Source organism: Mustela erminea, chromosome 21, assembly GCF_009829155.1.
Source record: "Mustela erminea isolate mMusErm1 chromosome 21, mMusErm1.Pri, whole genome shotgun sequence".
Classification (NCBI taxonomy): domain Eukaryota; kingdom Metazoa; phylum Chordata; class Mammalia; order Carnivora; family Mustelidae; genus Mustela; species Mustela erminea.
Window position 1 is genome coordinate 34,806,045 of NC_045634.1, and position 12,407 is coordinate 34,818,451.

The 12,407-nt window shown below is 41.3% G+C and overlaps 1 pseudogene; it reads left to right on the forward strand.

Annotated features, from left to right (window-relative positions):
• Nucleotides 1–232: 232 nt before the first annotated feature.
• Nucleotides 233–12,407, forward strand: part of LOC116581827 — a 39,907-nt pseudogene continuing 27,732 nt past the window's right edge.

The window sequence follows — 12,407 nt, forward strand, 5'->3', positions numbered from 1 at the left end:
CATTTTCTTGCCCTGTACACACCTTGAGGTGAGTAAAAAATTAAAATGAATTTTAACAGTGAGGGAAATTGTGCACATCCAGGCCAGTTAGTGTGGTAACCAGATCAGTGCCAAGTTCTGGGAGGTAATCGGTAATGAACATAGCATCGACCCCACTGGAAGCTACCACAGTGACAGTGACCTGCAGCTGGATCACATCTCCACATTCTACAATGAAGCTACACATGGCAAATATGTTCCTCGTGCTATCTTGGTGGATCTAGAACCAGGGACCATGGACTCTGTTTGCTCAGGTCCTTTTGGGCAGATACTAAGGCCAGACAACTTTGTTTTTTGGTCACTCTGGGGCAGGAAACAACTGGGCCAAGGGCCACTGTACAGAGGGGGCTGAACTGGTTGACTCAGTCCTGGATGTGGTGAGGAAGGAGGCCGAGAGCTGTGACTGCCTGCAGGGCTTCCAGCTGACCCATTCACTGGGTGAGGGCACAGGCTCTGGAATGGGCATCTTGCTCATCAGCAAGATCTGAGAAGAGTATCCCAACCACATCATGAACACCTTCAGTGTGGTACCCTCACCCAAAGTGTCTGACACTGTGGCCAAGCCCTATAATGTCACCCTTTCCATCCATCAGTTGGTAGAGAACACAGATGAGACATATTGCATTGACAATGAGGCCCTTTATGACATCTGCTTCTGCACTCTCAAGCTGACCATGCCACCTTATGGAGACCAGAATCACTTCATCTCGGCCACCACAAGTGGTGTCACCACCTGTCTCCACTTCCCTGGTCAGCTCATTGCTGACCTCCAGAAGCTAGCCGTCAACATGCCTTCCCACAGCTCCACTTCTTCATTCTGGATTTGCACCTCTAACCAGCTGTGGAAGCCAGCAGTATCAGGCCCTTACTGTGCCTAAACTCACCCAGCAGGTCTCTGATGCCAAGAACATGATGGCTGCCTGTGACCCCTGCCATGGCTGTTACCTCACTGTGGCTGCTGTCTTCGTGGGTGAATGTCCATGAAGGAGGTAGATGAGCAGATGCTCAACATGCAAAAAAGAATAGTAGCTACTTCGTGAAGTGGATCCCCAACAACGTCAAGATAGCAGTCTGCAATATCCCACCTTGTGGCTTCAAGATGGCAGTCACCTTCATTGGAAATAGCACAGCCATCCAGGAGTTCTTCAAGTGCATCTCAGAGCAGTTCATGGCCATGTTCCTGCACCAGGCCTTCCTCCACTGGTACACAGGTGAGGGCATGGACAAGATGGAATTCACTGAAGCTGGGAGCAACATGAATGACCTTGTCTCTGAGTACCTGCAGTACCAGGATGCCACCACAGAAGAGGAGGAAGATTTTTGTGAGGAGGCTGAAGAGGAGGCTTATGGTAGAGTGCTATCACCTCAGGCTTCTCCATTTCGTCAGCCTTCTTCCTCAGCTGCCCCTGTACTTTCCCTCAGAATTACATTTTCTGCCTCTGTCTCCTTTTTTTTTCCTTTTTTCTTTTTTTGGAAGTGGAGGGGGCAGGTCCTAGAACACAGTGCCTGGCACATAATAGGCACTCAATAAACACTTGTTGTTTGTTGAATATCTCCTCTCTTCCACTCCGGGAAACCTAGATTTCTACCATTTTGGGTAACCCTGTATTTCCTTTTGGTGTCCCCTTCTCCCATCTGTCCTGTTGGTACTTCCCTTTGTTTTTTAAGATAATTCTCCACGAAGCTGTGTCTCATCAGGTCCCATTTAGAACCAAGTGCTTAAAACCCAGTAGACAGCCACCATCCTAAGCCCATGTGGTAGCCTGGGGGAAAGGAAACCAAGCTACCTCATAGCAGTAGAGGTACCTATAAGGAAGGGGTAGTGTATTCTAGTCTAGAGCAGTTTTAGAGAGGGATAACCAGCTCTTGAGACCTAATTTCCAGGAATTTCCCTGGCCCTCTCAGCTTCAGGAGAGGTGTTCACAGTATTATCTCTATTTTTCATCTTCTTCCAAGCTGTGTCCTGAGCTGTTTCTTTTGCAGGGGTCTGCCCCACTCTGTTAAGCAGGATCCTTCCCTTTCCTACATAACCTCCTTCATATGTTGGATTCCTTCCTTTTCCCCTGGTTGGAGAAGGGGAAGAGGGACTAGCCTCCAGAAAGACCCTCCCCATCCCACCTTTTCTTAGCAAATATCCAGCTCTGCTCTGTATATACAGAAAGGTTTTTACTGCCACCTAAATCTTTTTTTTTTTTTTAAGATTTTATTTATTTGACAGACAGAGATCATAAGTAGGCAGAGAGGCAGGCAGAGAGAGAGGAGGAAGCAGGCTCCCCGCAGAGCAGAGAGCCCGATGCGGGGCTCAATCCCAGGACACTGGGATCATGGCCTGAGCCGAAGGCAGAGACTTTAACCCACTGAGCCACCCAGGCGCCCCCCACCTAAATCTTTTGAATCATTCTTCCAGAAAGGGGCCAAGGAGACCCTCCCATCTTTGGCAACATCTCATTTTTTCCTTTTGCTATTCCCTGTAGGACAGGCTTCATCTTGTCCTACATTTCAAATTTCCGTTTTGTGTTGAACTTGCTTTTTTTTCATATTGAAAATATAACATTGCCCCGAGAGCCAAAAATAAATGACAGCTGGAAAAAAAAAAAAGTCTGCTCATAGTCTTAGGGGGAATTCCTTTATACATAACAAGTTGTTTTTCTCTTGCTACTTTTAAGATTATTTATCCCTATATTTCAATACTTTAATTATAATGTGTCTTGGCATGGATCTCTTTAGGTTCATTTTTTTTGGAACTCTCTGGACTTCCTGGACTTGGATGTGTGTTTCCTTTCCTACATTAGGGAGGTTTTCAGGCATTACTTCAAGTAAATTTTCTTCCTCTTTCACTTTTCTTCTAGAATCCCTATAATGAATGTTATTTCATTTGATGTTGTCCTATAGGACTTTTACGCTATCTTTATTTTTTTTTTTAATTCTTTAAAAATTTTTTTTTCCTGCCCTGTTTGGGTGAGTTCCACTGCTGTCTTCCAGCTCTGATTTGTTCTTCTACTTCATGTAGTCTGCTGTTGAACCCATGTAGTGTATTTTTAAAATGCAGTCTGCTATTGAGCCCTATAGTGTATTTTTAAATTTGGCTATTGTATTCTTTAGTTCTGTGACTTTTGTTAAGTACTTTCTTCTATTTTCTGTCTATTTGTTGAAATTCTCATTGCATTCATTCATTCTTCCAATTTTGGTGAGCATCTTTATGACCATGACTTTGAACTCTTTATCTGGTAAGTTACTTATCTCTACTTCATTAAGGTCTTTTTCTGAGGTTTTGTCAGTATCCCGTTGTTTGGGAAATATCCCCTATTTCCTCATTTTGCTTGACTCTGTGTTTGTTTGTATGCATTAGGCAAAACATCTACCTCTCCCAGTCTTGAAGGAGTGTCCTCATGTATCTTGAAGAAGTGTCCATGTGTAGGAGGTTAACCTTATCATTCAACCTTACACAAATTCTTAGTTGTCTTTTGAGTCTTTGTGATTATCTAAACTGCCTGATTTATTATTTTTAAGTTCCAACTGTTGTATTTGCCAAAATCTGTCTGTACTCCAAGGGGAAGTATCTCAAGAGTACCCACTGTACAGTCCTTTGGGGCCACATTTGTAAACCCTGCTAGCCTCTAGAGTGGGCAGTCTGAATGTGTGCCCTGAGTGACAGTTGGGAAAATCAGGGCTCTAGTATATAAACTCTTTTCTGGGAGGTACCCACAAGATGTAGCAAAGCAAAGGCGGGATGCAAAGATGGCATACCTGGCCTACATTCCCTTAGAGCACCTCCATAGCCTCTAGATGTGTGGTCATTCTGAAGCCTGCCCCCCATTGCTGAAGTTATAGGATAAGTAAATAAATCATAGTTTTCTCCTCCTTCTCCTTTTCCTCCTCCTTCTCCTTCATGCCCTGGGAGGTGGTAGTCTGCCAGGAAATGTCTCTTTTATTGTTTCAGTCCCATGGGACCCTGAAGTACAAGTCCCCAGTTCACCAGAGCCAATGCCTAAGGGGTATCTCCTGTGTGGACTACATGTATCCACTGGTTTTAGTAAGGCAGGAGGGGAGCATAGGGCCAGGGCACACCAGTGGAGCATGCCAGTGCTAGTGCTGGCAAGATAGATGGAGAGCACAGAATTGGTGTCTACCAGTACCTTCATTCCTGGAGGGAGTCCTGGTAATCCCTTGCCTCTCCAGAGCATGCTTTAAGATCAGCAAATGAATCTTTTTTTGCATATGGTTCATGTGCTTTTCCAACTTCTTTTGTGCTGTGTCCTGGGATTAGTGAGTCTGTGTGAGCCCTTTCAGAGTAGAATCTCAGTTCCCTAGGTCCTTGGGGTCTCCTGAATGTAAGCCATGTTGATTTTCAAAGCCAGATGTTTTGGGGGCTTGTGTCTCTGGTGCAGGTCTCTAGGGTTGGGGTACTTGATGTGAGGCACAAACCCCTCATTTCTTAGGGAGAATCTCCAGATTGTGAAATTGCTCCCTAGTGAGGCTTGCCTTGCTGGGGGTGGGGTGTTAGTGAGACTCTATCTCTGTATCTCCTGTTTACCCTGATGTGACCCTTTTATCAGTTGTTGTAGAGAAGCTGTTCTGCTTGTTGTTGGATCTTTTTCAGACCCATATGTAGCTGTAGAGTTGTGTCCATGGGAAAGTGTGAGTTTAGGATCTTCCCATGCTGCCATCTTGAACTGCCTCTTCCACTTCTTGATTATTTGGCTCATTTATTCTAGCTCTTGGTAATATGGGTGGCATCTTATGTTCGCCTTTATCAGAAACTTAGGTTGGGACATAGAATAGGTTACAGTTTTTCTTTCACTGTTTTACTGCACAGTGGGTTCTTTGGTCTGAGATAATACTGTTTGGGATATAATGTTAATAGAGAAAGCATCATGGGGGTCCTCAGAGTGTGGCACTTGTTAGAGCATGGTAGGCATAGAAGCCAAGTACACACTGATTCCTCAGAGCGTGGTGCCTTTTTAAGGACTCATTGTTTGTCATTGCTGATAGTGGATTAGATATTCTGTAGTGTTTGTCCCTATGTTAGCTGTTATCAAAGGGAGCTTGTGTCTCGGTCTCATGAATAGGTTCTTTATCTACCACTAAAGGTGACTAAGTTCACGGACACATTGCCTCAGCCCTATGGACACTAGGAAGGGAGATTTATACCTGTGACAGAAGTCATCCTTCCCACCTTCATTGGAAATAGCACAGCCATCCAGGAGTTCTTCAAGTGCATCTCAGAGCAGTTCATGGCTATGTTTGTAGGGAAAGCTCCATGGTGGTCATGAACACGAGTGTCAAGGATCTGCCTATTCTATGCCTGTCCTATAGGTTTAGTAATCTCTCTCCTATACTTTCAGGTGTTCAGTCTTCCTGTTGTTTTTTCTGTTTTGCTCCTGAACAAAACGCTGGGTAACCTCTGCCTTGGAGTGTATACCTCAGCCAGTTCTTTCTCCATTTAAAGTAGATCTCCAAGTTCACCACTTCCTGCTCAATCCACTGAAAGCATCATTTTCACTATTGCCCTTTAAGGCCACTTCTGGAAGTGGCTGTAATGCGACAGTTTCTCATTTTCTGATAGTAACCACAGGATGCACTGACCCATGTAGGAACTAGGCACACATTCTTTCTTCTTTCATCAGTTGTTCTTAAAGAACCCTTCCACATGTGAATTGACAGGAACATGTCATTATTTCGTGCATTTAATTTTCTCATACCTTCTGGATCTGCAAAGACTCTGCTCAAAATATGCTACTCATCTCACAGTGGATGGTTGATGGGCCAGTAAGAACCAGTGCCTCAGTGGCACTGGTCATATCAGCTTCTAATGGACAGCTGCAGATATGTTGTCACCTGTGTCTTGTAGTCTGGGCATCAGGTTCTATGTGCTAAGTCTCCTTTCAGGGATTGCCAGAGATGCCAGACAGTATTTTTACCACCACTGATCTACAGGGCTCTAAGGCCATGGAGCTTGCACAGAGTCTGAACCTACAGAAACTCTCTCTGGCTTTGGCTGAACTTAAACATGGAGCTTTCTGAGTTCCCTCAATAAATGGGTCAGATTGGATTTCCAAGTGTCATGACTGTTGCCTACAAAATCCAAAGAGGCAGTTGTGTTTTTAATATTTACCCAAATTAGTTGAAAACCTACATCCCCGCAAAACCTGCACACAGGTGCTTTTAGCAGGGTTTTTTTTTTTTTTTTTCATAATTGCCCCAAATTGGAATCAAGCAAAATGTTACTCAGTTTTTCTTGAGTTGATGTAGGGATGAAAATTCATAAAAATATCTGCTTTTTAAAATGGAAATGAACAAGACAATTATAAAATTTAGATAGAAGAAAAACTAGAGTGCCTGGGTGGCTCAGTTGTTAAGCCTCTGCCTTCAGCTCGGGTCATGATCCCAGGGTCCTGAGATCGAGCCCCACATTTGGCTCCCTGCCTGGTGGGAAGCCTGCTCCTCCCTCTCCCAATCCCACTCCCCCTGCTGGTATTTCTGCTCTCGCTATCTCACTCCTTCTGTCAAATAAATAAATTAAATATTTTAAAAAGAAGAAAGAAAAAAATGGTCAGGAATATGTAGGACACTTGTGAATGTGCATTCATACAATGGAATGTTATTCAGCAATAAAACTAAATGAGTTGTCAAGCTTAGGATACTAAGATAAACAAACTCTGGTCCCTCCAGAAAATGAGATATTATTCGGTGCTTAAAAAAAAAAAAAAAAAAAAAAGAAGGTATCAAGCCACAAAAAGACACAGAGGAACTCTAAATGCATATTACTAAGTGAAAGAAGCCATTGTGAAAAGGCTTCATACTGTGTAATTCCAACTTTGTGACAAAAGGCAAAACTATGTACATGGTAAAAAAAAAGGGGGGGGTGTATGTGTGGAAAGGGGGCTTGGGTTATGGATACTGGGGAGCGTATGTGCTATGGTGAGTGCTGTGAAGTGTGTAAGTCTGGCGATTCACAGACCTGTGCCCCTGCGGCAAATAATACAATAATACATTATATGTTAATAAAAATAATTAATAATAAAAAAATCCGTAATTGCCAGGGGAGGAAAACGGGGATGCATAGGTGCATACAGGGGATTTTTAGGGCAGTGACACGATTCTTGATGTTACCGAAATGGTAGTTACAAGTTACTTTGCACCTGTCAAAACACATAGAATGTACCACGTCAAGAGTGAACCCTAGTTTTATCTACGGACTTCAGTTATTAATAATATGTAAATATTGGTTTATCAGTTGTAACAAGTGAATGCCACTAATGCAAGGCATTAATAATAGAAGAAATTGTGGGGGAGAAGAGAGTGGGCTCTCACCTTACAGATAAGAACTCTATCCTTCATGTAATTTCTTTGTAAACCTAAAACTGCTCTAAAAATAAAGTCTATTAGAGAAAATCCAGAGAGGCCCACCAAATGCTATTCTTTTTGAGTAGTAAACTTTGGGAGATAGAAGGACTTGCCCTGTATCTTAGAGGGAGTATTATGATATGTCCTAGAGCACCGGACCCCTAAAGCTCTTTTAATAGATTAAGTCCCTGTGTCTTAATGGGACCCTCTGGCACCAGGGTACTTACTACTTGTTGTTCTCCAGGTTCAGGCATAATGATTTAATCAATACTGGATCAAAGTGATGTTCAAAAGCATGTGAAGATAAATGAGGCCCCTGTGAACTATATTATAAGAGTGAGTAAGAGTTGGCATAGATGGAGTGCAAAACAGTGAATTTGCCCTCCCCATTATGTGAAGATAAACTGCTTTGTTTTCTTCCTACTGAGAAGGTTTTCACTAAATTATCAGCTGTCACATCAAGTGCCAGAGTCTGTGTCGATCTCCTGTGGTGATGATCCCAAGTGTGGCGCAGTCGCTGCCATGGGCTCTACCGGCTTACATTTATAGCTGTCAGCCTTCATCCGTCATGAGCCACCTGACTTTTGCAGGAGCCACAGAGGCACCTTGAGGAGGGTCCTAGGAGCTGGTGGCCTTATCCCCACATAAGTCTTGGATGGCCGGGCCTCTGGAATTGCTCAGGGGATGCAGCATCACTGTGTAGTGTCTGGTCCGCAGTGGGGAATAGCGTCAGGGCAGGGAGGGTACTAAGAAATGCATGCAGCTACCCCAAGCCTCACCCACTTTCGGGAGTTTAGGTACTTATACCTCCAGGTGCCAACTCCTGGGCGTGCTGTCTGCTGACGGCCAGCATCTGAATCCCTCCCCTAGAATTTCTTCTGCTGAAGGAGCTTTCTCTTCCCAGATTTAGCCGCCATCCCCCAGGTTCCCACTTCTGATGGTTGATGTAGGAAATCCCAGAAAACCTATGGAATAATGATTAGAAATATAAGCACAGTAAACATTTAATCATACAATTAGACAAGGGAATTTATAATAGCATCTGATGATATCATGTAGGTAGGAATAAAACTAGACAGTAGATATGTAAATTGTCTATGTAAAAGTCCTAAAATTTTACAGAGATCTAAAGTAATACACAGGTGAATCAATTTGTAGTGATTCTTTATATATTGTGAGCCTAATTCTTTGTCCTGTGAATACATAAGACTTAATGTGAAAATTAGGGATGCCTGGGTGGTTCCATCAGTTAGGCATCTGCCTTTGGCTCAGGTCATGATCCCAGGGTCCTGGGATTGAGTCTTGCATTGGGTTCCCTGCCCTACAGTGAGCCTGCTTCCCTCTCTCTGCTGCTCCCCTTGCTTATGCTTGCTTGCTTTCTGACAAATAAATAAAATCATTTAAAAAATGTACAAATTTTAATTCTTCTCAAATGGATGTACAGATGCAATGCAAATCCAATCAAAATGATATGGGCTCCCCCCACCCCACCCCCTCCTCCATGGAACTCAACAAGATGATTATACATTTATATGGAGCAAAGATATGGCAGATGATGGTAGGGCACTTGTGAAGAAAAAGGGCAGAAAGAAGAGACTTGTCTTAATAGACTTTATTATGAATGTGTGATATTGGCTCAGGATCAGACAATTGGCCAATAAACTAGCATTTTTGTAGAAGACCAACACATGCCATGTGTCTGATCAGTCAGGAGAGGTAGTGGGATTCATAGAACTGGAGAATAGCTATATTTCTGACAATGACATTGAATTACCATCTCATATATTGATGAGTTAACTGCAGAAGAATTAAGGAATTAAAAAACAAACTCTTTATTATGTTTTTATTTAAATTCAATTAGCCAACATCATTAGTTTCAGGTAGAGGTCAGTGATTCATCAGTTGCGTGTAGCACCCGGTGCTCATCATATCATGTGCCCTCCTTAATGCCCATCATCACCCAGTTACCATTTCTCCTCACCCACCTCCCTTCCAGCAACCCTCAGTTTGTTTCCTAGAGTTAAGGGTCTCTTATGGTTTGTCTCCCTCTCTGATTCCTCCCATCCTCTGTGATCTTCTGTGCTGTTTCTTATATTTCGTATATGATTAAAACCTTATGATAATTGTCTCTCTCTGACTGGCTTTTTTCACTCAGCATAATACTGTCCAGTTCCATTCATATTGATATAAGTGGTAAGATTTCGTCCTTTCTGATGGCTGAGTAACAGCCCATCATATATCTGGACCACATCTTCATCCATTCATCTGTTGATGGTCATCTTGGCTCTTTCCACAGTTTGGCTATTGTGGACATTGCTGCTATGAACATTGAGGTGCTTGTGCCCCTTTGGATCACTCTGTCTGTATCTTTGGGATAAATACCCAGTAGTGCAATTGCTGGCTTGTAGGGTAGCTCTATTATTAACATCTTGAGGAACCTCCACACTGTTTTACACAGTGGCTGCACCAACCAAGAGTGTAAGAGGGTTCCCCTTTCTCCACATCCTCACCAACATTTGTTGTTTCCTGTCTTACTCATTTTAGCCATTCTGACCAGTGTGAGATGATATCTCATTGTGGTTTTAATTTGCATTTCCCTGATGCCAAGTGATGTGGTGCATTTTTTCATGTATCTGTTGGTTATTTGTACGTTTTCTTTGGAGAAATGTCTGTTCATATCTTCTGCCCTTTTCTTGACTTGATTATATTGGGGGGGGTGTTGAGTTATATAAATTCTTTATAGATCTTGGATACAAATGAATATAATCTTAGATACAAATAAATTTTTAAATTATAGGTGAAAGTCTTTGGACCTTGGAGTGAACAAGTTGCTTAAATAAGATACCAAGTGCTTTGATTATGAAAGAAAAAATGATAAATGACTATGACAATAAGCTCTCTTGTTCATCAACAGATATTTTTAAGTAAAAAGATATAAAAAATAAAAAGATATAAATGAGTACAAAACACAAGATTTTCACAAACACAATTGAAAAGACCTATCAAGAATATATGCAGAATTTTTACAAAACAATAAGAAAAATAATTTCATAAGAAAAAAAACTTGGCAAAAGATAAACAGGCATTTGATTGAACAACACATATTTTGTCCACTAAAACATAAAATGATTTTCAACATCACTAGTAATCAGGAAAATACAATTAAAGAGTGAGTTACAATTTTATGTCCAAAAATTAAAAATTCTCTAAAATGAAAAACTTGACACTATCAAGTTTTGTAGCAGGTTTGAATCCATGGAATCTATTAGACATTACTGGTGATCATCTCAGTTGTCCTAGCTTCTTTAGAAAACACATTAGTGTTAACTCCTGAAGTTAAATATTGACTGAACTCATGTCCCAGCAATCCCACCAAAGGGAAGACCTTAAACATGTTCTTCAAGAGATATGAACAAGAGTATTTGTAGCAACACTGTTTATAAAAGCAAACACCTGGCAACAACCCAATTGTGCATCCACAGGAAAATGAATGAATAAATTGTATGTTTTATAATGGAATATTATCAGGTTGTATCTCAAACTGATTACAGGGCAGTGAACTCCATGGATGATTTTTAGTAAAAAAATTAAGTGGAAAAATGAGTCCCAGCACATATATATATGGTCAACGTCCAAACCACCTACATATATGATATATATGATATGATGCATATAACACACATCTGTATATCACCCATATGATATATATGTGTTACATTTGTATAGTACTTTTCAGAAATGTGTACAGATGCAGTTAAACTCTCCGAAAAATAAAGTAACAATGAATATGGTTTCAGGACAATGCTTAACTGGGGTGTGGGGAGGGGTGGCATATCCTCTTCAAGGTCATAGCCTTTATTTTGTTTTGTTTGTTTTGTTTGGTGGGGTTTGTTTTGTTTTGTTTTAGAGAGAGAGCGTGCACATGAGCAGCGGTGAGGGGCACAAGGAGAGGGAGAGAGGGAATCCCAACCAGGTTCCATGCCCAGTGTGGAGGCTGATGCAGGGCCCTGAGCCAAAATCAGGAGTTGGACCCTTAACCAGCTGAGCCACTTAGGCACCCAAAATGGAGTATTTGTAAATATGTTTTACATTATGTGAAAAAGCAATAATTAAAGTGTCGCTTATGGACCAGTGATGAAAGCCTGTCATGAATGGATAGTGGGGATAACCCTTTGCCCTGAGGTGCTAATGGGGAAAGATAGAGTAACTCTCTTTGTACATACATTGATTGTTTCATACATGTGTGAGTCTCTCTATTCACCATTGCGAACAGTAGAATTGTTAGTTACAGGATATTTGAATTGTAAATGTTGATAAACACTGCCAGTACTCTAGGTTGAACTTACTTGCCCTTCCTGGAGCAATACATGAACACACCTATTAGCTCCTGTTTCTGTCAATACAGAATGCTCTCAATTATTTGAAATTTGCAGGAAGACAGGTAAAGCCTATCTCATTGGAATCACTGTGATTTTATTGTTGAGAATTATTACCTTTTATTTAAGATATATTTGAATTTCTTTCTCTGTAAAATGTCTTCTCAGCTTTACATTTTTGTCCAATTTCTTTTGGGTTTTTTCTTATCAATGCTTAGATCATTATAAACTAAGAAGACTAACCTTTCCTTTATGGTAATATTGGAAATACTTTTCCTTATTTGTTTCTTGTCTTTCTACCTGAGTTTTTTAAATCATGCAGAAATTATTTTTGTAGTTAGATTTGTCAATTTTCACTTTGATAACATCTGAATTGTATGCCTTAATCAGAAATGGTTGCTCTCCAAGAATATAAACAACTTTATTTCCCCCCTTTTGGTACTTTTTGTCTCATTTATCAAGTTTAAAAATCTGTCCCACTGGCTATTTCTTGGAGGTCAGTTGGAGATGGACATTTTCCCACAAATGTCTTTCTTGTTGTCTTCACATTATTGACATTTTTTCCCTGCTGATGTGAACTGTCCTCATTATTTACTGCAGTTTTCTATGTGCGTCTGATGTGGGGTTTTCCATCTTATTTCACTG